The sequence below is a fragment of the Metopolophium dirhodum genome, chromosome 1 (genome assembly GCF_019925205.1).
Source record: "Metopolophium dirhodum isolate CAU chromosome 1, ASM1992520v1, whole genome shotgun sequence".
NCBI classification, from domain to species: domain Eukaryota; kingdom Metazoa; phylum Arthropoda; class Insecta; order Hemiptera; family Aphididae; genus Metopolophium; species Metopolophium dirhodum.
This window is the reverse complement of record NC_083560.1, coordinates 44,549,150-44,573,236: the sequence shown is the minus strand read 5'-3', so window position 1 is coordinate 44,573,236 and position 24,087 is coordinate 44,549,150. Positions and strand designations below refer to the sequence as shown.

At 29.3% G+C, this 24,087-nt stretch overlaps 2 pseudogenes; one reads left to right on the top strand and one right to left on the bottom strand.

Moving 5' to 3' along the window:
• The first annotated feature begins 1,204 nt into the window (after positions 1-1,204).
• On the top strand, positions 1,205-10,558 carry LOC132939328 (glucose dehydrogenase [FAD, quinone]-like; annotated as a pseudogene).
• A 7,253-nt stretch (positions 10,559-17,811) lies between these two features.
• LOC132939320 (uncharacterized) lies at positions 17,812-23,200 on the bottom strand (annotated as a pseudogene).
• Between the last annotated feature and the right edge of the window lie 887 nt (positions 23,201-24,087).

Genomic DNA, 24,087 nt, shown 5'->3' with positions numbered 1-24,087 from the left:
TACTAATAATTTTTTCACAAAAAATTGAACGATTCTCAAAATATGAAAAACTAAAAGGAACAACATTTTTGAGAAACTTGTAAGCCAACCTCCTCGAAGCGTTTCATGGGTTAGGCTAATAGGCTGAATATTTGACAAAATATTGAAAATAATATATAATGACCCGGGATTCAAATCAACGTTATCAGTTCAGTTAAACAGGTACCCGGGAATCAACTCGTACTCAGCCATTCGAATTACGAAAGATTGAATTAATTTTTACCGAAAACATTTCTTTTCATGCCACCAAACTAAAATTAAATTTGGGGGTAAGTTCTCATTACCTACCACCTTTTGCCCTACACGTGTCTTCATACCTTTACTATTTATGCTGACCAATGACACGTACTTATTTTATAGGGTCAGAGGGTACATAGTTGGGTACCCACGGACCCTCATAACCACCAAATCAATGGATCGCCCCTCTTGGGTTATGGGTTCAGCACTGTTATTACATTTAATATATTACTAACTGACCCAGCACAACATTGCATGACAAATTAAACACCCCTGAAATTAACCCTTCTTAGACTCTGTTAAATATGTAAACTGCACAGATTTTTTACATGCATATTTGGGTTGTTTTGGCCAAATATAAATTACCGGTATAAAATTATAATATCCAATCATAATCTGCAGATAATTACAGCTACAGTGTGTAATAAGTATATTATCATGATATCTCAACCAATCAATATTTTTAGAAATCCGGCCGAAAACAATAACGTTATAGTGGAACGTAAATATAAATAAAAATATTTTAATACCTACTCGATTGATTTTGCATTTTGTTTGGAATTACACGATCTATTACTGTGGTAGGTATTCACTATGGTTGATACGGCACACACGCACAATGTATCAGTATCACACACAAACTACGCTTACTAGACAATAACGATCGTAAAATATAAAGTTCGTCAATTACACCGATTTTTCTAGACTACCTGATATAAAAATTTTCCTCCAATTTTACGTTTAACGGACGTTGGTCGAGGCAATAAATTATATATTAAAAAAAAAAATAAAAATATTGATTAGAACAAAATTGATGTGATTTGTCAGGTCTTTCTGTTACACCAAGTATATTCACAATATACTGATTATTTTTTAGAAACTTACGTACCTACACGAAAATTAAAAATTCCTCAGAAAATGACCAATCATGGCGGAAAGTTTGTGTTGAACTACTAATAATTGTGAATCGTTTGATTCGCACTTTAATCAAAAGTTTTATAAACTACCCCAAACTATATATTTTATAGTTTTAAACATTTATATTGACAGTGGCCAGACGGACACTTACATTGAAATAAAGATCGCCACTTTAAATATTCCATATCGTGTTAGAAGCATGTTTAGTGTGTTTCATTTAATTACGTTAAATAAATAAACAAAATATTATATAGGTATTTATGTACAGGTAACTTTTGGTATGACTTACTACTATTAGAAGTAGTACCTACTATCATATTAAATATAAATTGTATATAATCTATGACAAAATATTATATAACTATTATAATTTATAAGTATAGGTAACCTATACATAGGCACAAATAATGTTACAATTCTAGAGTGCAATATCCCACCTAACAAAACTATTTTTTGTAAATAATACATATAGGGGGCTCATATCTAAATCGTTAAGAGATATTTTTGGAGGGGCCAATAGGGCTAAGCCCCCCCCCATAGTTACGCCAATAGACCTTAGTAACTTATTTTGTAAGCGTTACCAGCCCTTCTGTCTAGCACACATATAGTGACTTATTTTATAGGTATTATTAGTTAGTATATGTAGTTATTATTATTATTTTTATAGAAACAATCAACATGATATTATTTAAATTCTAACACACTCGTTTATAAGTACCTACGAGAAAATGAAAACATTTTAACAAATATCTAGATTTTATTATTATAATTCTACCTTAGCAGATACCTAGATTTGCGGAACCGGTCGTTTTAAATTTTGGCGGAAACGATACATTTCTGGACGGACGAAGTTTGCCGATATGGCACAGGTAGCGCGCATGGGCCAATATGGCCATCGTTACATTTTGGGGATCGCCAGACGATTTTGTTTGCAACTATCCGTCACATATGCAACACTATAGCCACTTCACACAGAATCCAACCAATAACCTGTAGCTGAAGCGCTGGACCTCTCTGACTTGTGAGTATATTACTTTATAATAGGTATATGTAATTTTTTTGATACTTTTTAATGTTTTTGGTAGTTTTGTACGTCGTAAATTTTTATTATTTTATATATTATCATTTATCATAGAGTGTATTGTTTTTTTATTATTATTATAATTATTATCGAGTTTAATTTGCTGACTCGTAGAACTAGTGGTTTTTCGTCGTATTTTACTGTCAATCTTTCTTTAAATTTACATTTTAACTCAAACCCACATCCCACCCCACATTTTATACTATTTTTTTTTGTTTCGTATATATCTATATTCTACATATTATAATAAAAATAAACAAATTTTCATCATCACGCCCGTTTTCAAGTTTTCAACGGGTGTTTTTCATTTCTATTTTGTTCTCTATAAATTAAAACGAAATATAATTTAAATACACGTAGCACAGTTCACCTTAACATACAATCACTCATATAGCCATATAGATACTCAACAGTAACAATGTCCAGCCACGTCGTAAAATAATTGTACTATTTTAGACTATTATTATTGTACCTAATATATAATATTATTATTATTACTTTTATGTTTAAACTGCATACTATGTCAATTTAATAATATTGAATTGGCATCGATTTTAGTTGTTTTTCGGTGAATACCCGCCCTACACACAATATTTAACTTTGTCATATCAATTGTATTTTAGTAACTCGTTCTAAAACCTATAATGCTTTGCCCTCATTTACACTCCAAACTAATGACCCTAAAAGTCTTATATTCAATTTGGCTGTCGTTTTAATTTATAACGAGCTACCATCATACGATTATCGTTTTACTTCCGTTCTTTTTAAGACCTCATCGACATTACCTCAACACAATTTAGTCTTTAAAGGTCGCAAACGGTTGCTAGACAAAGCACAACACAATTATTAAATTAAAACAAACATTATAATGTATTATAATATTCCACTGAGGTCCGTGTGTTCGCCTCTCTGAATTTATCACTTGTCCAAATTTATTTATTTATTCTCAGAAAAAATATTACATATGAATCCGAGCCCTAATATTACACCATGACCTATAACATCGTGTTCTTATACTGCATATTATATTTTATATTATAACGTTAGAAATAAATACCATCCATGCAGTGGCATAGCCTGAAATGTTGTGTGTGAAGGGTGGGTTTTATCCCCATCAACAATCCGTGGCTACGCGTCTGCGACCATCCATAGAAGGGACCTATACAACAGGATTTTTTTTTATTTTTATTTAATATAAAAATTAAATTCGAAATGTTACTTCTAAAAGTATTTGTATGGCTTCCCTGCGGCGACAATCGGGCCATCGCCAGTCCGGGGTATGGTGGGCGTTTCTACAATAGCCACAGCTGTCGGATGCTGCAGGGAAAATATGCCTTTGTACTCCATTTTTGCTTCAATAGAAAAAAAAAACAAAATAAGAGATATTTTATTTGAGAATTACGAATTTCACGAAATCGATTTAGGACCCTCAGCAATGATAAAATATTTTTTTTATAAATGGTCGGTGAGTGAATTTCTGGTGCTGGGTAATTGTTATGGTAAGGAACTACCAGCTGCTATTGTAGTGGTCCTGCAAATATTTTATAACAATAAATTGTAATGTCTAGTCATACAAGCGTAGCAATGTTTCTTTCCATCGTGCACAAGCCAAATATGTCAGAATTTTATTTTCTACAAATACTTGTTTTAGTATGCTGAATTTAAAGATGTTTAAAAAAAATTTGCATAAACTTATCGTTCAAATTAAAGTAAAGTTGTCCCGCGTAAAACAGTTTTTGCTATGGTGTACATTTGTAAAACAGAGACAACACATGCGGGTGGCGTCCTCAGTAAGCCGTAATCATATACATTGTAATATTTACAATCAAATTTCAATGACTTTTAAACGGTAATTTTCAGCAAATGTTTTCAAACACTTTTAAAATAAGCACTCAGACATATAATTTGTTTCAAAAAAATGTGTCCGGTAAAATAGATTTGTTCTAAAATTCCGCAGGTCGATTAAATCGAACAATGGCCTTCAAAAATATACTATTATATTCTAAAATCAAATTGAATAACTATTAAATATAAGTTAATATAAAATAATACCGCGATTCACAAATAAAATGATCATTTGTTAGCAGCTATATGACGTGTCTAATTGTAAAATAGGTATTAGCAATTAGCTGTAACGAAATAACCAGCACATAATATTTCGTTTATATTGTTATTTTATATGGTAGACTCTTTAATATTATAGGTAGGTATAATTATAATATATCGTTTTATAATATTTCATATGCTTGAAATACTCTCATTGACTTTTTGATATAAATGATCATGTTAATGATCCTGGCGCCGATCAGTTGTACGGAAAATAAGCAATTTTCAAAATATGTGAATGTTTACGTAGGTACCGTTGAATGTATGTGTTATAGTGTGTATGTGTCTGGGCAGCAGTGTAAAAAAATAGCGTGACGCTCAGTCATCACACAATTCAACATCGTCGACGCCGCGCGCCGTGCGTTAAACTAATATTATTTATTTTGTTTATTTATTTCACCTAAAAACATCAATCTATTGCGCGTTGTATTGATAATCTAGATTTCCAATGAAAATTATTTGAAAAATTACTTAAGTCTCGGAGTAAAATATAAAACTGAAATTGATTTTTTAAACCGTGCTACTAAAAACACTGAATTTAGTAAAGACATTAACAATAAGAAAGTAAACTTTACTATATTTACATAATTTATCCGAAAAACTTTTTTTGTTTTCATAAATATACTTTATGTACCTACTAAACATTTTCAAATATTTGACTTTAACTTTGAATACATGAAAGTTAAAAAAAATTAACAGTTTTAAATTTTAATGATATAAAATATACTTTATGACGTAACATGAAATACAATTCCGTTTAATTATAGATAGATAATTTTTATTACCTATTTAAACATCATTATAGATATTAAAAGTGTTTTTATATATTGATAATATGAGATATACAATTTGATTTATAATGATGTAAGCGTTTCTTTTTGTATTAAAGATATTATTTTTCTATACCGAATATTACTTATAGCAAGAATTGTTTTTCAGATGTTAGGTCTTTAGCTGTTTTGTTGTTATAGACTCAATTACTTCTACAGTTTTACACCTTAATCTGTGACATAATTTAATATTTATAGTTCAAATGTTTTTGTAAATTAATATATTGCTATTTGAAAAATCTTTATTACGCCCCAATCTAAAGAGTCTATTTTCGGAAAAAGTGCGTTGACGGAATATCGTCTAAATATTTTTTATTATTTACACAATATTAAACATATTATCAAATCATCAATATCTATTTCTAGAAATTCGTTTGCATTTTGTATGTAGTGTAGGTAAAGTAAATAATTTTTATTAGCTTTCGTCATTATTTGGAGATATTACTATTTCATTTTTAATGACCAGTGGCACAGCCATGTCGTTAAAAGCACATGCACATAATTCAGCCACTAAATACCATGACAGGTTACCATAGAATTTCTTAACTGCAATCTTTTAAGGTACAATGTAAAAGTTTTTTTTATAAAAGTGAATCTTTCAATATTCTTGTTTTGGTTGCGAGGGTCGAGTTAAACCTCATTTTAATGTAGGTATAAACGTATGATAATAATAATACCAGCTAGGTTTTTTCTTTGGATGTTCATCAAATTTGGTCGAGAAATAAATATTAATAGGTATATTATAGGTATATTAATATTATACTTCTCGAAAGTAGATATTAGTGTATTATAATAAAAGTTTATTTCATATAAAAATTATTATTCATAGTATTGAATTTTATATTCAAAATAATTTGTCTTATCTGTATACCAGCAAGTTGAAATGATTGGTAAGAATTAATAATTATTATATAAGTACCTATTTAAAAATTTGTTTATATTATCTTATCTACCAATTATTAGACGTATCGTTGTAAAATATCAAAACCTAAAGCCGGATTCACAGCTGTGTTGTATACTTGTATGTCGTATCGTGTCGATCAAATCGTATTGTGATTGGACGTTACTTTTTCGATATCATGTAACAACTAATTTGCAGTCAACCAAGTTTACAAAGAGGAAAGAATTGACTACATCTCAATAGATACAAGCTGTGAATCCGGCTTAAGGGGATTGGATACCGATGTAAAAATTATAGTAATGGAGACCAAAAAGCGAGACAACAGTGTGGGGCTTTGGGTGATCGGATTCTATTTCTGAAAAATTCTCTGAAAATTGTTGTTTATTCTATTAGTAATTTATCGGGGCATTTTTTCTTTTGGTTATGAAAGTTCGGGATATTTTAATTAAAAACTGTATTTTTAGTTTAAATTTTAGTACTAGAAAAAAATCCCTCGATCGATCACTAATCGACAAATCAAGTAAATAAGATCTTTTTTCAGAATTAAAATCCGACCGTTGAAAGTCATGCAGTTTTGTCTAGCTTATTATACTTTTGACCAAAAAATACAAAATTATTTATATCTGTGTAATGCCCTATTGACATGCACGTGCACGTGCGGAAGTGCTCCTCTATTTATTTTAAACACAGTCACTCACACTAATGATCACTTAAGTACTATGCACATATTTACACACATAGAAAATTACCTATATTGAACTCTTTAAAAACGATTGGTATCGAATCTCCTTAAGAGTGAAAGTATATTCTTAAGATAGATAACATAATATAATAACCTAATTTATCATATTTTTGTACGGCCCTTAGATCATATAGAAGTGAAGCCATAACAACAACATAGTGTGCTAACATATACAATTGTCAGTTGAGACACAAGGAGTGTTTTTTTTACGGTCTGCTTACGCCATTTCAGTGACGTGAAAATAAGAAATAAAAAAAATGAATCAGGTATTCACGATAATCATTCCAAAGCTTGCAAGGAACATGCACTTTCTGGCCATTTTATACGCCACGGTTATTTATTATAACCGTAGTGACGTGACAGATAATACGGCTTCAGGGATCAAAGATCTTCCAGCGGATTCTATCTTGAGCCATTACGATTTCGTTATAGTCGGCGGTGGATCGGCAGGTAAAAATAATACTTATTACATCGTTATTTTATACAATCATAATACGTGCGTTCAGCGTTGTATTGTTACGTCCGTAACATTTATTATCACGACATCGTGTCGATAATTTTTTCAAAGTTAAATACCTTTCTATGTTCAATATGATATAAAAACAGAACAATTTTTAGGTGCGGTGCTGGCGAGTAGATTAAGTGAAGTTGATTATTGGAGTGTACTACTTATAGAAGCTGGTGGACACGAAACGACATTATCAGAAGTGCCTTTGTTGGCTGCTCACCAGCAACTATCCGATATTGACTGGAAATTTAAACCTGAACCTCAAGATACGGCGTGTTTGGGTGAGTAATACCATTGATTATACATAGTAATACTTAAGTATCTCCCTACTATAAATAAATATATACGGACATTTGTAGACTCAATATATTCTTAATTTCTTAAGGTAATATTATAATATCTCGGTCTTACAATAATGTGGTATTATTTAAATGTTGTACTCTTTTGATAAACATAGTGATCCAAAAATGTTGTAAAGTTTTTCTACAGTTTTAAAATAACACAAATGCTACAACTTTTAAGTTTCCCAATACTTATAAGTTAGTTATTCTAAAATATGAAATGTACCTACCTACAGCGAATCTGGTCTTAAGTTTTATAAAATGTATTTTATCCTATAATCATTAAAAAACATAGTCTAAGAAATTTTAACTTTGCATTAAATTGTGCATATCTACTATGCGTTCATACAAGATATTCCTCATTGTACTTAAAATGTTGAAAATTCCTATAGACATGATAAAGTAGGTACATATAATATACATACAAACATACATAGGTAGGTACATACATACATACACGCATACATACATACATACATACATACATACATACATACATACATACATACACTGTACTATATACATATTTAAATATTTTATATGTAATTAATTTAATATATTATACTGTATTATATTTCAGCTATGAATGAAAAAAGGTGTAGGTGGTCTCGGGGCAAAGTTTTAGGCGGGTCCAGCGTAATAAACAGTATGTTGTATGCGCGTGGAAACCAATTTGACTTTGATGACTGGACAAAACATGGTCGTATTACAGGTTGGGGTTACAATGACGTGCTTCCATATTTTAAAAAATCTGAGGACAACAAAGACCCCTCCTTAGCGAGTACTGCATACCATTCAGCTGGTGGCTATCTGACGGTGTCGAACGCGTCGGCCAATACCCCATTAGCCGAAGCGTTCATGGAGGCCATACAAGAAATGGGATACGATGTACACGATATCAATGGCCAACGTCAAACGGGTTTTATGGTACCACAAGGAACCATTAGAAACGGTTCGAGGTGCAGTACGGCTAAGGCTTTTTTGAGACCAGCCAGGCTGCGAAAAAATCTGCACGTGATCCTAAACTCGATTGTCACACGTATTGTTGTTAATAATGTAACACTCAATGCGACCGGTGTCGAACTGATGAAAAATAACACTAGGTATTACGTTCGGGTGGACAAAGAAGTGTTGCTGTCCGCGGGCCCTATCAGTTCTCCGCACCTCCTTATGTTATCGGGCATAGGTCCGGCAAAACATCTAACAGAATTGCGTATACCTGTTATTTTCAATTCCAGCCACGTTGGAAAAAATCTGCAAGATCATATTGGACTTGGTGGACTGACGTTCTTGACCAACCGAGAGGTGATACTTTATTAATTAAAAATAATAAAAATAATTTTATTTTTATCTTATAGAACTTTTGTACCTAATGACGGTCGTAATAGACACTAGTAGTACACTGCACTTCATTATAATTTAACCACATGATCTTTCGTTGGTTTTACAGGTGTCACTAACGCATAATAGAACGGAAACCGCCAATACGGTATACAATTATGCAGCGGAACGCAAAGGGGTACTAACGATTATGGGCGGTGTTGAAGGATTAGCCTTTATAAATTCAAGACCCGGCGGCAATCTATCAAAGGAGCAACCAGACATTGGGTTGCACTTAGTGTCTGGTTCCACCGTTACCGGTCTTAATGGATTCAAAACGTGGAAAACTCACGGGCTAAAAGAATCGTATTATGATTCAATGTATAAATCGATTCTTAACAAAGACGTTTGGTCCGCTATACCTGTAAGTAAATTGTCTTAAAAAAATATGAAAAACGAAAATTTCAGATTTAAATTTTTTAGAGTATAATATCAGAGTCGACACGATAACTAATAGGGTGGGTACACACGTGTGCTTAATCAAAACATTTTCATCATACTTAAATATTTTATATATCGACAATAATTTATGCTATAGGTAGGTACTTGCCTGAATTGTTTTCCGATTTTTTTGTTTTTCATTAAATGTTTCACGTAGAAATTGAACACGGATTATTCATTGCACATATTGTTTTTGGTATTTTGTTCGTACTTGACGTGCTGTTCGAGAAATATAATTTTTTTAGTAAATTAATTTTAATTATTTTCTTTAGATATTTAAAAAATAAAATAATAATTGCATATACCTATATTATAGCTGAAAATTTGTTCACTTTATTATAATTAAATGTCTAAATCTAAACTGAGAATATTCAGAGTCCAATAGGGAACAATAGTGGGTACAAACTGAACCTCGACCCACCCCAGCCGTTGCCAAGCCCTATGGAGATAATCAACATTTCATTATTGTTTATCTGCAGATATTGCTGAAGCCCAAGAGCCGAGGCGAAATACTGTTGCGGAGTTCCGACCCGTTCGATGATCCGAAAATCGTGGCCAACTACCTGACGGCAAAAGAGGACGTGGACACGCTAGTCAGGGGCATTAAGTTTGTGTTGGATTTGGCCGAGACCGACCCTCTCCGCGAGTTCGATAGCCGTCTGCATGACGTACCGTTCCCCGTTTGTAGTGCCGTGCTGCGACACTCGGACGACTTCTGGGAATGCATGGTGCGACACTACACCGTGTCCTTAAACAGCCAGACGGGTACTGCAAAGATGGGTACCCATTGGGACAAGACCGCCGTGGTGGACCCACAGCTCAACGTGTTCGGCGTCTCCAGGCTCCGGGTGGTGGACGCGTCTGTCATGCCAACGCCGGTCTCCGCCAACAGCAACGCCGTCGTCATTATGATCGCGGAGAAAGCCGCGGATATGATCAAGGCTACATGGCGCAATGAGCGCCCGTTCCGTTTCTATGATAACATGGTCTCAGCGAAAGCGAAGATAATATACGAACCATTCATTATTTCTTAACATTTTTGTTTTTTTTTTAAGCCCACATTATAATAATATTATCATAATAATTTGTAGAAAATGTCAGCCCACTATTTGTCTCTAACCCACACATAAATACGAGATAACACGCATTCACTCGATCTTCATTTTTAAACTTAATGAGTGATCATAGAATACAATTCCCCATTACAAAAATTATTGGGAATAATATTTTTTTGATTTAAACTGTCTCTAAACAATTTGGTGTCCATTTAATAAAGTACAAACATTTTTTTTCATTTTTAAGTCAAATACAAATAAAATATAAAACTCATTATAACATGTCAAATATTTTCCTCGATAAATTTTGTAATATGTGATAAAAAAAAACTATAAAGATTATTTAAAAACCATAAAAAACCATTTAAAATAAATGCGTTGTATCTATGTTGGGAGAATAAAAACAAATATTGCACTGAAATTCTGCAGTCAAAATATTATGAAAATTTTACTTTGTACAGAAAATAGTAATATAAACATTCGATGAAAATTTTATCAATCTACTGTATGGTTTTTTTATTCACGAGGATGCATTTTATTTGCTCTCGTAATTATTCTATAGATAACGCTAAAAAAGAAAAAATCAGACTTCATCGAAAGTCAGCTAAATTAAACAAGAAAGCTCAATAATAAGCTGTAGGTACCTATTAGATTATTTTACACCCCTACATCAACCATTAATTATTGAACACATTTTTTATTGAAAATGTCAGTGTCTAAGTAATTATTATAGTTGCGCCACTTCCCATAAAATACTTTATATATCATTAATTATGGAAGTATTAACTGTTGAGTTATTCTCTTGTTATAACGTTAAAAAAATATTTTTACAATTTTTTTTTTAATATTTTACTGAAGCATAACATGATATAATATAATGTCCTATTCAACATATTCGCTGCGATATGAATTAGATTTAATTTGCGATTTATGGGATTTGTACGACTTTGTAAGTACCTACCTATTCAGTGTTAAGTGTCACGACTGAATAAATTATAAAATGTTATTTACCCATGATAAATATACTTGGCCAGAATATATTTTATATTCCCAATGGATTATTATGGCTTTATGGACATTTGAGGATTTAGCTTATTATGCAGACGCCCGACATACAATCGTTTTTCGTAGGCAGTGACAGTGAATCGTAATAAAACGCTTGCATTGATATTATATTACCTATATAGGTACGTATTATGTATAAAAAATTCGAATGTATTTTTTAAAACAGTTATATCTCTTTGTACAGAAGTCGTATTGTATTGGAAACACATATTAATATATATTCGATAGAGGACAATTCGATATTGAAAACACGTTATATGTATAGTAATTATTCATATAAGTATCACCATTTATATGATAATAATAAAAAACTAATAAATTCTTTATGATGTGCATCATGGTTTAAATATACAAGGTTATTGCAATAGTGCCCCCATTATGTAATTTGATCACATTAAGGAATTAAAATGTCAGCGTAAGGGGACGACCGATACTGGCTATTAGAGATCAGCCCGGTCCCGCGTCAACCAGGACCAGACCGGGATCTGTCCAGTCTGGTCAAAATTATTTTATATTCTTGCCAATTTCTTGGTTTAGGTGTTCGGTTCGGTGCACAGTCATATTATAATGGGTTAGGTTTGGTTAGTATGTTTTTTAATATAACTGGTATGGTCCGGTCCGGTCTTTTTTATATTAGAATGTAATAATGGATATTTCTTTTGGGCCGGGCTAATCAATTTATATACTTGGAAAAAAAAGTATTATCTGTCAATTTATTGCTAACGATTTGTTCGTATTTCTTAAAATGGTCTAATCCGGTTCGACAAATTGTCTTAAATATTTGGTCTGGGCCGATCCAATTTTTATAGGACCGGGCTGTACTCTACTGGCTATGATAATACATTATACTAAGATATGGACTGGACCCTTACGCTGCCATTTTATTATTGTTTAATAACATAACAAACACATTATGTTTAGTAACATTGTACTTGTACAGTTGCCATGCTGTATATGTAAAAACGACATCACTAAGGTCCGACACGCATTCTGACCGATTCGATAATTCCGGACGTAAAAAAACCAAACGTAACCGTGAAGTTGAAATATTGAAAGATTTTCGTCGTGTGGTAACTGAATGTCTGATACAATAGAAAAATAATTATGAAAATAAACAATATCTAATAGGTAAACTGAAAAAATGAAATTTTGTTTATAAAAGCTCTGAAAACCAGAACACTGAACTGTCTGAAGTCAATCATAATATAATAATTTAATATTTAAAAATTGTATCATATTACACTTAAATAATATAACCATTAAGAGTGCGTATTATATTATTTATATATTAATATATTATTATTATAATGGTAGTGCAGGAGTCCTTTGCAACAAAACTTGTCTCGTATTCATATATTCATATATTTTTTTTAATTGTTTGATAAAGACTTCAACAGAACATGTTTTCAGTCTGCATTGACTTACCTAATAACTAGACACAGATTCAATACTTATGGGTATAGTGGTGATGTTTAGGAAAAATATACGATATTGGTTTAAATTTACAGCTTTAGGCTCGTTTATTTTTTGAAAAAATTTGCTATATAATTCTGTTTTTTTCATCGAGGTCCAAGGGTTTGTTATAATAAATGATTTACTGATTTGGGTTGTTGAGGATTTTCGGGGCTTCGATGCTCTCGGCGGAATCGATCACTAAGTATATATTTTAATAAGTTAGGCTTTTCAAATTTCATAAAAATTATTTTCTTGAAATATTCTTCATTCATATGAAAAAAAAAATGTCTGTCATATCTAAAAGTGAATATGTATATATAATGTATATGTATCATACATTTACAGCAAGAGAAGTTTTAAAGTTGGTTTATTGTACCGAATACTAATAAATAAGTAATGTTCAACTACGGGGACTGAATCGATAAGTGATAAATTAACCGATAATATAATACCAATATTATCATTTATACCTAATTTATAAACATTGAAATAGTAATCCATAAATATTATTTTATAATATACTATTATTACTAATACTACTATTATATTGTTACCATGAAAAAAAATGTGTGATATATTTTTTGGTTAAAGTATGAATTATTCATGAAAAATTTTGTACTACATTTTTAATTCTAAACTATAAAAAGATGGGTAAGTGGATGTCGCTCTGCTGTACAGTAGATTACAAGTGGGTCACTGTAATGGATGGTATTAAATTTGGAAGTATTTTGACTCGATGAATAAAATTTTAATGACATTCACAGAATAAAACTAAAAAAAATTAAAATTGAAAAGGTCTAAATAATTCAAAACAATTCAAAATGTTATCATGTACCTATAAAAAATAGTAAAATAAACAATTTATAAAATTTCTAATCACTGCCTTTAATTAATAGTTTTTAATGACAACAAAATTATAAAATTGCAATATAATAAATAGAGTGAAAAATTGAACTTTCATAAAAATTTAATTTGACCTTCTGGTAAACATTTTTTTTTTGTTGAGGTAAAAAACCTTATAAGGATTCTTGTAATAAATTTTTAAATCTTAGATTTAAAAAGAAAACAATTTATGAATTTCTAACTCAAAAATGGTGGGTAAGTAGATGTTGCTCTACTGTACAGAAGGTTATAAATGGGTCACTGTAATGGATGTTGTTAAATTTGAATTTAATGATATAATATCATAGGATAAAAAAAACGATTCTGAGCGAAAACGGTCAGTCAGCCTATGATATTACAAAGTATATTTGATGATATTATTGTGAATAAAGTAATTTATATAAAACCTATTTATGTGGAGCTTTGTTTTAAATTTTCAATCCTTAGCTATAAAAGTTGAACATTTTATACATTTTTAACTACAAAATAATTATTAAATTTTAAATTTGATAAATCTTGTAAAAATTTGAACTTTAAATGCTTATAAAAAAAAATTGTAACTAGGTATGCATATTTAATATTTTTCAACTGCTATTGTAACAATATACCAGGAGCCTTGTATTAAATTGTCACGCTTATTTCCCAAACAAATAAAATTTTATTGATATTTATAAAAAAAAACTAAAAAAATTATTTTCCGTAATCAGCTCAAAAAGAGTAAAATTATTTTCAAAATTTTATCGTAATATTGTGTATAGAAAAAGCTAATATAAACATTCAGTGAAATTTTCAAGTATCTACAGTCATACGTTTTTTAATTACAACAATATAAGAAAATCGTCACTATTGTAACAATATACCAGGAGCCTTGCATTAAATTGTCACGCTTTTTTATCCAACAAATAAAATTAATTTATAATTAAAGAAAAAAAAACTAAACAAATTAAAAACTGACAATGTCCATAAACAGCTCAAAAAGAGTCAAATATTTTCAAAATGTTATCGTGTATATAAAATGCTAATATAAATATTCAGTGAAATTTTCAAGTATCGTTACATGAGAAATCGAGTGTATATCAAATGTTGTAAAAATATAAATTTCAAACGCTCATAAAAATTTAATTTGAATTTTTAGTAGACATTTTTTTTTTAATAAAGGTAGACAAACTTATGGATAATTTTATATTACATTTTTAAATCTTAGATTTAAAAAGAAAAAGTTTTATAAACACTCAACTCAAAATAATTTGTTATTTTTTGTGATTTTTCCGTATTTTGTCAATATTTGTACTTTAAATGCTAATAATTTATTATGCATTTAATCACTGATGACAGACACAAAAATAAAAAAAAAAATAAAAAAACACGCATTATTGTATAACCAATACATGCATTGTTTCACTCAGAATCTAAAAATGTGATTTCGTTACGTAATTTGTCAAGCTTTTTGACCCAAAGAATACAATTTTTTGACACTTATAAAAAAAAAATTTTAAAAATAGGTAAATTAATATGTCAGTTGACAGCTCAAAACAAATCAAAATATTAAAAAATTGTATGATGCATAGAAACTGCTATAATAAACATTCATTGATGTTTTCATGTAGATATCTACAGTAATTTAGTTTAGAGTTACACCAAAAAACAAAATAAAATTTGTGTGAAAATTGCCGTTTTTCTTAATTTTTTTATTATTTTCCCATTTTGAAAACTATTAGGTAAGTATTTTTTACCTACCTAACACACATCAAAAAAAGTACCAACTATATCCACTTTTTTATCAGAAAAGATACTATTGAAAAAAATCTAAGCCATTTTACTTATCATTTATGTTATATTTTTATTGTAACTTTATATACACCACTCATTTTTAAATGCAATGTTTTTGTAAAAATTAATTCAACCTATTGTATAATAGTATTAATACTATTAGTAAAATATATTACGTATTTTAATAGCAATATAAATGGATCATATTATTATAATATATAAATTATTAATATAGTGCTGACAGACCGTCTTCACTCTGAATTTTTTTTCAGGTACAATGGTATAATATTATTGAACTAAACACAACACCAAAATTACCTAATATACATTCGTACAACAGAGTGTATTGGCCACATTTTTTTGAGTAGGTCACTGGGATTTATCTATTCAATTTGAGTTCAATGATATATGCCTATATTAAATATATATTATATTATTGTTGTTATGGTTATAGTAGGTCGGTAGTTTCTTTTATTATTATAGTAATTTGGTATTGAGATGGTTGAATTCATTTTTGTAAAATAGTAAAACATTACATATTTTAAATAACTTAAAATTAAAATATCAATTAAATCCTATAGTCAAACTAATATTAAAGCTATCAAGTAACGACACTTCATGCATGTTTTATATCCTAAGAGGACAACAATAGTATTTCAAATATTGTGGAAATAAAAATGTATTTTTTAGCTAACTAAGTTAGTTCACGAATGCTATTGAGATTTAATTTTAATTAAATAACTAAGTAATTTTTTTTCAACATCTTTTAATTTAATAATTTCATCATTCTATTATTATTAAAAGATTTGTAATGTTTATGTATATTTATCTAAATATGTTAGGTTAGTTAAAAAAAACCTAGTTGCCTGGTTCCTTTGTAGAATTATCCTGGAAAGGTTTTGATGGAAAGAATTATTAGTTTTCAATAATATTATTACAATTTACAAACTTAGTTCATTATACAGCAAATGTATTATCATTTAATATAACTATTGATATTGCATTTAATGTTCATACATTATGGTTATGTTATAGTTATTTTATTTAATAAAAACTACAATAAATATATTGTCTCTCTTAATATTATTTATTTTTATTTAATTATTTTAATAAATATAAATCTATTACATTTTTAAATGCTATATTATTGGAATTTTTTCATGGATAAGTCTACTGTTTGTATATTAATATAAAAATAAATGTACACAATAATAATTTATTGTTGTACATCATCTATATATAAAATACAACTACATGATGATGTATTATATTTTTAATTATATTCCTTTTTTGTCTTGATTCTTATACACTATCTCGTATAATTCCACTACTTTTATAAAATTAAAGTGTTCTTACTTAAAAAAAAAAAAAGAATTTTAGATAAATAGAAATTTATGTATTATCTTTATGCTAAGCAACTACAGTAGACAAATATATCACTTTAAGAACAGACGATATAATATACATTATAATACATACATAAAAATATTAACAATTTTCAAAATTATTATTATTGTTGACTTAGTTAAAAGTCGTTTGCTTAAATTTTTCTATTTTATTTCAATTTAATATTCCTTAATGGCTAATAATACCTACTAACCATTAAAATATGTAACATTGAAAATAATAATGGTAGATATATCAATCAGTGGGCTTATACTTATTTTCTGTAATTTCTTACAGCCCACAAAATTGACATTAGGTAAAATATAAATTCAAATTTTTCAAGTTAAAAATGCATATACCTAACTTATATTAAACTGTTTATGTTGTAAAAATTTAACCTCTCCCAGATGTTGTTGTCTTTAATAAATTAAACATTTGTCAATAAAATTAAAGTAACAGTTCACAGTTCAGTTGACGACTAACAAGGTTACATTCTAGTAAAAGCGTAAATTAAAATATAAAAACACAAGGCATAATTATTATGAACACAAAATTCATTTTATTATAATTTTTTTTTTATGTTACAAATATCTACAAAATAACTGAAAGTTATATTTTACTTAAAAAATTGTATTATATTTATATAATCTGTAATGTCTTTAAACTATGGCAATTTTTGTTTATGAAGCAAAAGAAAACAACATGATTATTTATTGGTTGGTAAGGTCAAGCAATAATTTTATCTCAATACAGCTGACTGACTCCATGTACATATATCAGATAATCTAATTATTCCGAACTAGTGGCACCTCTAATGTAATATTAATGACAAGGCTAGATGTTTTTACACTCGTATGCCAAGCAATCTTTGTGCTCTAGCCTTGGCAGTCATACTTCTATCCAACAGCTAGTTTATCCGTCGAATGGAAACACACGTGCCAAGGCTATGGCAATTGACACCTAGATTGTATGTAATATGTATATAAAAACAGTTGATCTCAGAGTACGGATGCTACAGGATCAGGGCAATTATATTTCTGAAGTACGAACACGAAAATTGATTTATTTAGAAGTAAATTACCATAACCACAGTAGAAGGTGAAAACGACGAATTATTTTTAGTTTTCATAATGAGTTTGAATGCCATCTTGAATTTTCATCCACCCATATTGACAGATGCATAGGAACACTGTAAGCAAATAATAAACACGTTAAGAGTGACACAGTCATTAAATAGTTTTGGTGAGCACAAAGAAGCTATATTTACAAGCAATTTATAAGACATCATATTAAAAGCTTAAACATCTTTTAAGAAAATGAAAGGTAATTTTAATTTAAAAATACTACGCTTTATAAATATTAGTATAAATATCATAAAATATTTATCAAAATAACAAATATAACCAAACCTTATGTTATATAATTGGTTTAGTGATATGTGTCCAAGAGGTTTCTGTTTTGTATTGAAAAGAAGACAGCAAGACTTTCAAATTGAAAATTTACAAGAACTTTTCTTCTCCCAATATGAAGAGAACACTAAAAAAAGCCAAGAAAATATTATCAATGAAGTGTTACAGGGCAAAAAAAATAAATAAATTATAGCAAAATTTAATTAACTGTAAAAATGAAATGAAAAAATTAACGATTCAAACCTTTCAGAAATATTCGTAAATACTGGAATTTTGAAGTGTCAATCAGAACTTGTTCAAGAAATATTTTCAGCGGCAGGATTGAAAAATGCTAAAAATAGGAAAACAATTAAAATTGGATGCTTCTATGTCTCTTATTTCAAATCAGGTTTGTAATAATAAACACTATTTTGTAAATAACTAATAAACCTTTTTGCCACACATTTGGTAAACTGAAGACATTTTTATTTAATTTTAATTAGGTCACCGAGCGGATACAGGTTTTTGAGAGACAAAAAAATATTATCTTTGCCATGTGTTAACACTATACGACAAAAACTTTTAGCTGTTAAAGTTGGTTGCGGATTTGACCATAACTTTTTCAACAATGCTAAATTGCTAAATTGTCTACAGCTGTGAGAGTAATCTCGAAGGATACTTTTGGCCATTACTCACTAAACAAGACAAACTGTGCAAAAGCTATTTGATTTCTAAAAAAGCCAAACTGGAAGAAGGAAATTAAATAATACACAATTTAATGTGGGAGGCAGAAGGGGAAATCTCAGAAATATGCAAAGAATTATACAAGTTTGATAGTCAAAGGAAGTTTAAAATCAACGAGAAGATAAGTATGGTAGTTAATGTTTTCTTTTTCTGGACCACGTGCAACACAGACAAAATGCATTTAAGCAGAAACATTTTATTTTATGATTTTGAGTTATCTTAGAGTAAAACTACCTTACAAAAACGATAGAAATTATTTTTTGATGATAAGACATATCAATTTGCTTAAATATTGTCTCAAAAATAATTTAAAGAACATTTCCTGACATCTTCTTAAAATAAAACAAGATACTCACAGTTGCCAATGGAACATAAACTATATATAAACCAAGATCATTCATGGTTTTAGGTAAATTTTCTAAAAGTCTTATATGTTTTGCCTGCCTCTATGTAATAAACAATGTTGCTTGGACTTCAAAAAGTTTCTAGTTTCAGGTAGGTACAGCGATAAACTACCTAAAATTAAACACAATTAAAATTAGTTAAATGGATTTTGTTTTTGGTTATTCATATTATATACCTACTTTTTGGTAGAAAACAACTGGATAATGTAAATGTGGCATTTTTACTGTAAGCTTCTGAGACCATTTGTCTATAACACTTGGTTATCGTATAGTTCATAGTATTGGGCGAGAAATGATTCTACCATAGTCATTACTGGATTTGGCAATTCAGGATAATGGCCCTTTGGTATTGGGTAACTATTGCCCAAGTTAATTGGCATTTTAAACTTGGATTCAACAACCACACTGTAACGAGACGTCACTTCTGAGTTATCCTGAAAACAATTAATAACTATAAATTATTTTTTACCTGTTTTCGAGTACTAAATTAGATTAAGGTAAGGTATAATATTTATTATTATTATAGCTACATCTTACATCTAACACACATAAGGAACAACTCAATATTTTGTTTAATTAAATGCATAAATTAAAATTGAAATATAACGCTATTTGCCAATAAAACTACCATTACTCATAAATAAATTACATGCTATTATAATTATGTTATAATGTGTATAAGGTTCATGTATAATGAAACATCAATTACATCTCAAATAGAAAATTTTTTTTATCATAGCCATTTTAAGACTCTTGATGTATTTTAATTTGAAATTTAAATCAGGTAAGATGATATACTTACTTTAGAGTTATATGCATCTTACCTTAGAGGTTTAGAATACACCAAAAATAATCATAATACTGTTAACGCTAGTACTATAAAAACATCGGTCTTGATGTTCCTCGCTAACACTTACATGGACATGCATACAATTTTGACAAATCCAAACCCTTGTTACTAGGATTATAACGATAGAGGCCATGGCCTTTACAATTTTCTCTTTTACTTCACTAGATACTGGTGCGAATGATGTAGGACCATGTGGAGGCAAAATTATGATACTTTTAAAGTTAACCAAGTACAAATATTCATGTTAAAATAAATTGAAAAACTCTATCATATGGCTACAACTGCATAATTTCAACTTACTTTTTGATCATCTCTTTGTGTTATCTTTTAACTAGCGTTGTGCAATACTTTAGCAACTTTATTATCATCAATAAGAAATCTTAATGCATGATCAAAATATTGCTTCTGTAAAATAAATATTGATTATATTAATAAATTCTAAAAGTAGGTATACAAATGGTATAGAAATAGCATACATTATATGGATAAAACACAACCGGTGTGATATAAGTTTGTATTGTTTTTAAGACTTCATCACTATCTTCAAAATTTGGCACCTTAAAACCAGAATAATTATAATTTAAACATGTACAATGGACATATTAAAGATTAGAACTTACAAATACTGAATACCACCCAGTACTACTTATTTTTAAAGACCAAGATAATTTTTTGTATTCGCCACTAGGGAGATGATTATTTTGGGGAAAAGATTTATTAAATGTCCACATTTATTATTATTTGATTTTAGAAATAGTAACAACTAACAAAAATTGAATATATACCGTCAAACAGGTAGTCCATTCCGATTTGAAAATTCAAATTTCAGTTGATTACGAAACAAGTCATTTGTACCATCCCAACTTTTACAAAAATGATAATCTACACGGTTGTTTGCTTCAAATGTCACCTTTTTATTAAAGCCACGACGATCTGAGTATCTCCCTCCGCCTTGACTAGTACTAGGTCTTGAAGTTCGTTCATGTTCACAATCTGAAATTTTAACAGTGATGAAATATAATTAAAGTATTTCATTAATTTGTTGTTTCTTTTAGTATAAATTAAGATAATAAACTAATATTATTTAATATATTTTGTGTACAAAGCTGAGTATTTCTTTTTCTTCTTTGTATAATCCATCATCAGAAAAATGTAGCAATTTTAGTATTGAATACCTACCTGAGGATTTGTACAAAATTCACCTGCGAAAAGTATCAGGACGAAAGGGCACCTTTATTTTGCAATTTTATTTTTAATCTCGTAGGTAGTAATGTATACAGGAAACGATAGTCAGAATTTGGCAATCGGACTTGGTTCCAAACATAGATAATAGACAATAGATAATTTTTATATTATCTATGGTTCCAAACACGATCATAGATAGTACTATCTTTAATCGTGGGTAAGACACTGCGGTTTTCATTCTCATCAGTCGTGGACTTTGGTTTTCGAAATATGGCCAGACTGTAAGTGGTCAATCGATCAAGCGTCCAACGCGGCAACGCCCAAACGAAGCTGTCTTTTATTTCGTAGTTGTTTGTGTTTCGTGCATCAATTGATAATTATGGTGATTATATCTTGATTAAATAATTTGTTTGTAGAAAACACAAGTATCGGACTCTCTAAGTAAATATGCTTCTTGATCTCTAGTTAAATTTTCATTTTCAATAGTATTTTTAAATTCCTACAGTAATTGCTGATGTCAATATCCAAACAGTCATTGAAACAGATGTACTACCAGTGTTAAACAACTACTAAGGTAATAATAATATAAAAGAGTTATAGGAAGTCAGATGTCTTTTGAGTTCCTAAAATGTAATAACAATATTTACAGTAGCAGCTTACTTATAAAATATTCTTTATGTACAAAGAAGTTGCAACTATTTTAAATAAGTAGGTAATTCAATGTTTAATTTTGCTTATAACTTATACCTAATTTATAAGTATGTTACTGTTGGTATATGCCCTGGTTTATCCAGAAGTGTATCCATTTTGTAAAGGATTTTGGGGCGTCCAAATATCGCAGCAATGAATTACAGTAATTTATGTTAACATTTTGTGTTAGGTTAATAGTAAAAAATCAATATTGTTTAATAAATGATAAGATAATCAAGCCGATTGACAGTCAAAATATATTAGTATATTATTTTTTTATTTTGATTATATCTATTATTGATGACTACGTTCATTTTTCTTCTGTCTTTCACAACAACTTTTGTTTTCGATCCATATAATTGTTTTGTTTACTTATTACAATTTATAACATTGAATTTAAGTGTTAATTTTTAGTTTATAAACGCATGTTGTAGATTACTGGTTGTTGAGTACAGTATTTCAGTTGTAGAAAAGTAGGAAGCGGAACTGGTTGACCATTGGGAGTATTAGGATTATTCGCATAAAAAAATTATACAAAACATCGATTTCCTGTAAAATAATATTTGATAACTCATAAAAAAATTTTACAAAACATCGATTTCCTGTAAAATAATATTTGATAACTATAACTCTATGCTATATTCTAAAATATGAAATAGTTTGAAATAACCAAGTGTACTTTAAATTAATAACAGACAATATATATGCAATAAGTGTTCTTAAAATATATTCTATTCCCACATCTGACTCAGTTAGATATCTTGGACTTAACTTGGATAAGCGCCTCACTTGGAATAGCCATATCCGTATAAAAAGACTTGCCTTAAACGCTCGTCTTCGCAGACTACGAACGCTATTTACAAATAACAAACACTCCAGTTTAAAAATTAAAGTTCTTATGTATAAAACATTACTCAACCCTCTATGGACATATGGTCTCCAACTATAGGGTACAGCAAAAGCGTCCAATACAAACAAAATTCAGCAATTTCAGACTGTTGCTCTTCGGAAAATTACTAATGCTCCACCCTTTGTTTCGAATTACACTATACATAATGACCTGTCAATAAAAACTGTGATAGAAGAAGCTATACGCTTCTACAAAATCTTTCATGCCCGGCTGCAAACACACCAAAACCCACTCATTAAAAACCTATCCATCCAAACATTACCTGGCAACACCAGGCGTCGCTTAAAAAGGAGCTGGTACCGTGACGTCCTAGGGAACTAATATCAACTAAATCAGTATATATAAGTATAGCTAGTTACATACAACTCCCAGTCAAATGCCATTAGTGGGTGGCTTCTTACTCATGTACTCATGTATTATTGTAACCCTTATCAACAGGGCTAGGATTTATATGCAAAAGCATGTTTTTTTTGCGACTTCTGATTATTGATTTTGTCAGTAATGTCCACGAATCACCTCATGATGAGATAAATGGTTGTATTTTTATTTTGCATGTTTTTGCATATTTTGGATGAAATGCATATTATTGCATATTATATTGAATAAAATTAATATTATTGTACATTTTGAATATAAGAATGCGAAAAATAAATGTTTTATAGTAAATTTCATAATACTTGGTTTTTTGTCAAACATCAATTTTATTTTTATAAATACAATCCTATGGTACAATAGGTATGCGATAAAAGATTAAATAATTTGACATTCATTTTCGAAAA